The sequence below is a fragment of the Nannospalax galili genome, unplaced genomic scaffold, assembly GCF_000622305.1.
Source record: "Nannospalax galili isolate Female #2095 unplaced genomic scaffold, S.galili_v1.0 scaffold707, whole genome shotgun sequence".
NCBI classification, from domain to species: domain Eukaryota; kingdom Metazoa; phylum Chordata; class Mammalia; order Rodentia; family Spalacidae; genus Nannospalax; species Nannospalax galili.
This window is the reverse complement of record NW_008356263.1, coordinates 1,165,769-1,170,739: the sequence shown is the minus strand read 5'-3', so window position 1 is coordinate 1,170,739 and position 4,971 is coordinate 1,165,769. Positions and strand designations below refer to the sequence as shown.

General features: G+C 40.3%; 1 long non-coding RNA gene across 1 annotated transcript in view; it reads right to left on the bottom strand.

The window, feature by feature from the left end:
• Window positions 1–4,971, bottom strand: part of LOC115067838 — an 11,688-nt gene that overhangs the window by 5,109 nt on the left and 1,608 nt on the right. Inside the window, exon 2 of the long non-coding RNA XR_003847208.1 lies at window positions 3,213–3,340. This is a non-coding gene — a long non-coding RNA (uncharacterized LOC115067838). The remainder of the gene's footprint in view (window positions 1–3,212; window positions 3,341–4,971) is intronic.

Sequence of the window (4,971 nt, the reverse complement as noted above, 5' to 3'; positions counted from 1 at the left end):
CAGAGATGCAGGGATGGTTCAATATATGCAAGTCAATAAACGTCATTAATCGTATAAATGGACAAAAACCACATTGTCATCTCAACAGATGCAGAAAAGACTTTTGACAAAATTCAGCATGTATTTATGTTCAATGTCCTACTAAAGGAGCACTAATTGGAAAAGAAGAGGTCAAACTATCACTTTTTGCAGATGATATGATACTATACCTAAGAGATCCCAAAAGTTCCCCCAGAAAACTCCTAGAACTGAACAACACTTTCAGTATAGCAGCAGATTATAAAATCAATCTACAAAAAATAGTAGCCTTTCTATATACCAATAACAAGGAATTGGAGAAAGAATACAGGGAAACTCTCCCATTCACAATAGCTGGGAAAAAAATATCTTGGATGATATGATACTATACCTAAGAGATCCCAAAAGTTCCCCCAGAAAACTCCTAGAACTGAACAACACTTTCAGTATAGCAGCAGATTATAAAATCAATCTACAAAAAATAGTAGCCTTTCTATATACCAATAACAAGGAATTGGAGAAAGAATACAGGGAAACTCTCCCATTCACAATAGCTGGGAAAAAAATATCTTGGAATAAATCTTATCAAAGACACCAAAAATCTTTACAGTGAAAATTTTAAATCATTAAAGAGATTGAGGAAGACTCCAGGAGATGGAAGGGCCTCCCATGCTCATGGATTGGAAGAATTCATATTCTAAAAATGACCATCCTACAAAAAGCAATAGATAGATTCAATGCAATCCCAATCAAAATCCCCATGACATACTTCACAGAATTAGAAAACACCATTCTTAAATTCATATGGAAGCACAAAAGACCCCAGATAGCCAAAGCAACCCTGAGCACAAAGAGCAACACTGGGGCAATTACTATACCAGATCTCAAAGTATACTACAGAGCTATAGTCTTAAAAACAGCATGGTAGTGGTACAAAAACAGACACAAAGGTCAACAGAACATCATCGAAGATCCAAACCCTAGTACACACAATTTCACCCACCTGGTATTTGACAAAGGTGCCAAGAACACACAATGGAGGAAAAACAGCATCTTCAACAAATGATGCTGGCAAAACTGGATCTCCAATGAAACTAGATCCTTATCTTTCACCTTGCACAAGAGTCAGCTCCAAATGGATCAAAGACCTCAATGTAAAACTGGAAGCCCTGAAACTATTAGAAGAAAATATTGGCAGTAACTTACAAGATATAGGTGTGGGAAAGGATTTTCTAGGGACAGAAGTTGCTCAGGAATTAAGGTCAGCAAATCAAAAGTGGGACCTCATTAAACTAAAAAGCTTCTGTACAGCAAAAGAAAGAGTCAAAAAAAGTGAACAGAAAACCCACAGAATGGGAAAAAATCTTCACCATTTGACAGGGTTATAAATTCCAGAAAAATAAAGAACTCAAAAAACAGAGACTCGAGAGAAAATATATGATCCAATTAAAAGATGGGCTAAAGATCTAAGCAGAGAGTTCTCAAAGAAATAAAGACGGCTAAGAAACATCTTTAAAAGTGTTCAACATCGTTAGTAATTAGGGAAATGCAGCTTAAAACCACCTTAAGGTTTCACCTTACCACAGTCAGACTGGCCAAGATCAAGAGAACAAATGATACCAAATGATGGTGAGGATGTGGAGAAAGGGGAACACTCATTCATTGCTGGTGGGATTGCAAATTCGTGTAACCCCTATGGAAAACAGTGTGGAGAACATATAAAAAACTAAAAATGAACCTACCATATGACCTGGTTATACCATTCCTTGGCATATACCCAAAGAACTCATCCTATTGCAGAGACACTTGTACAACCATGTTTGTTGCTGCTCTTTTCACAATAGCTAAGAGATGGAAGCAACCTAAGTGCCCCTCAACTGACAAGTGGTTAATGATTCCCTATTGGCAATTTGGGTAACCTCTTCAGAGGATGGAGTAATAAGAATAGGAGGTAGGAATTGGCTAGGCAGTTAGGGTAAACGGACCCCAAAGAAAAGTAGCCAGTTTCTTGGCTAAAACTCACAATGTCCTTGGGCCTCTTAGCAACCTACTCCATTCCAAAGGCCAAAAATGTCAAAAAAAATTTGGGAGCTTTTATCTAACTCTTAAAAGATTTTAAGGATACCTCTTCAGAGGGGCGAATGTTAAGAGTAGCCAAAAGCCCCATAAAAAAAATAAATTAAATAAGCAGAAAGAGTACGTGAAGTTATCAGAAAAAAATTGATGGGGAGATATGGGAGGAGTTGGAGGGGAGGGAGTGGGCATGGATTTGATCAAAACACCTTATAAGCTTGTATGAAATTCTCAATAAATTATTTTTTTAAAAAAAGAAGAGGGGCTGGAGATATGGCTCAGTGGTTAAGAGCACTAACTGCTCTTGCAGAGGACCCGGGTTCAATTCCCAGCACCCACATAGCAGTTCCAGGGGAATCCGAAGCCCTCTTCTGACCTCCGCAGCATTGCATGATACAGGTGCACTCACATACATGCAGGCAATACACTCATACGCATAAAATAAAAATAATGAATGAAATTTTTTGAAAAGATACTTGGTTAATATTAGCATAATTAATATTAGGTAGCCATGCATAAGAACCAATACTCCATAACTTCTTGGTTTTAGTTACTTTGGAAGGGCTGATACAAGTGACTATTTTGTTGTTGGCTCTGAGAAAGATCTTACCATGAAACCTAGGCAGGCCTCAAACTTATGATCCTCCTGCTTCAGCCTCCCAGGTGCTAGGATTATAGGCAAGTGCTACCATGCCTAGCAAGAATTGATTTTGATCCTGACCACTTCTTCCACAGTCTCTGAACAATATTCTCTGAGGACCCTGCTGATTAACCATCTGATGGTTTGATCTCAATTGTCCCTTGTTGCTGAGATTAGATCTGTCCTGGTTTGTCTGATGTGATCATACACTGTAAGGATAAATGATCAATGTCAAGGAGTTAATGCCAATAAAACCCTTTACGGTGAATTTTTAGCAATTAAGAAATGGGTCTTCCCGAGCGTGGTGGCACACGCCTGTCAAGTCCCAGCACTTGGGAGGCAGAGGCAGAAGGATCTCTGTGAGTTCAAGGCCAGCCTGGTCTACATAGTGAGTTGGACAGCTGGGGCTTACAGGGAGACCTTGCTTCAAAAAGACCAAAAAAAGAAAAAGAAGAAGAAATGGGTCTTAGGCCAAGCCTACCTGGCCGTATATTCTTGAATTTAATTCTGTCTGTCCTGAGAGTGATATCCTGGTGCCTCACAAATACTGCTCAGTGTTTTTGTTCATTCATCTCATTCATCTGTTGTGTGATGTCAGAAGTTGTATTTCTGCAGAATGTTAACAGACAGTGGGTTAAAGCTTTACAAAACAGCCAACAAGAGCAAATATTTAAAGAAAACTACTTTGAAAATTAAGAACTTGTTTACAGAGCTGTACTCCTGAAGTCACCAAAGTTCACCCAATACCTCTTACCTATTGGGAGGCACAATGGAGTGCACAGTGTCGGAATGTTTCTAATTATCTTTGCTTAAAGAGAATAACCAGAGCTGGTAAGGTACTTCAGTTGCTAGCACTCTCACTGGGTCTGATCCCCAGCACTGAACAAACCAAACATCGTGGCACATGCTTACAATTCCAGCATTTGAGAGATGGAGACAGGAGGATTTAGGAGGTCAAGGTCATCCTCAGCTATACAGGCCAGCCTGGGATACATGAGACCCTGTCAAAGAGAGAGAGGAGAGAGAGAGAGAGAGAGAGAGAGAGAGAGAGAGAGAGAGAGAGAGAGAAGGAAGGAAGGAAGGAAGGAAGGAAGGAAGGAAGGAAGGAAGGAAGGAAGACAATTAGGAACACGTGATCCTGGGAAAGTTTAGCACTATTAAAAATTTTAGTTTGGGGGGCCGTAGAGATGGCTCAGCAGTTAAGAACACTGGCTGTTCTTGCAGAAGACCCAGGTTCATATCCCAACACCCACATGGCAGCTAACAACTGTCCATAACTCCAGTTCCAGGGGATCCGACAGCCTCTTCTGTCCTCTACCAGCATTGCATGACATGGGTGCACTTACCTACACACAGGCAATACACGTATACACATAAAATAAAAATAATAAATAAAAAATATTTTTAAACCATTTTTTAAAATTTTAGTTTGGAAGACACCAGCTTGGCAAAATGTTCCTAGGTTTTAGAAGACTTATTTATACAAATGGGACGTAAGTACACTTAGAGTGTAAAGGAGGCGGTGGCAATTAACATCACTACATAGAAGAGCTATACAGAAGTCCTTTATGTGTTAAATCAGCTTTTACTTTTGAAGCAAAACTTAGACTCTTTGGATCAGTAAGATAGTTCTACAGCTTTTAAATAAAGCAAAAAAAAAAAAATCTCCTGTTCAGAATCCAAAAGGAGAAACTATTAAAACAGTCCAACTTTAAATCTCCCCCATTTCCTGATGAGAACCCCCAGTTGGCTCTGTCTACTGTATGAAGGATAAATTACTGTTATGTAGCACCAGCACTACAAATCGCACTCGGAGGTCGGGCAAGGGGCTGAGGACTTGAAAAAGGACACGTCAGCAGGTCATTCATGTGGAGAGAATTCTTTATTGCCAGAACAGCCTGCTATATATATCGCTCTCCAGCCCAGTCGAAAAGTCCCAGACAAGTGGAGAAAAGTCCCAGACAAGTGGAAAAAACACCAGGGCTCCGCCTCAGCTGCAGAGAAGCACAATAACAGGAACTTGTGGGTGGGTCATGTGGTACTGAGTATTCCGGTAACTGTGGTCAACAGCCAGGGTGCAACCCAAGGTCCGCAGAGAATCGGGGATGGGTTCCCACAGCTCCCCCTTTTATTTAATATAAATAGGCTCCTGTCTTAGGTCATCCAGGTCGTTAGCGCATTATCTTACCCATCATGGAGGAACCTGCTCAGGCCTCACAAGTCCTCTTAGGTTGATATGT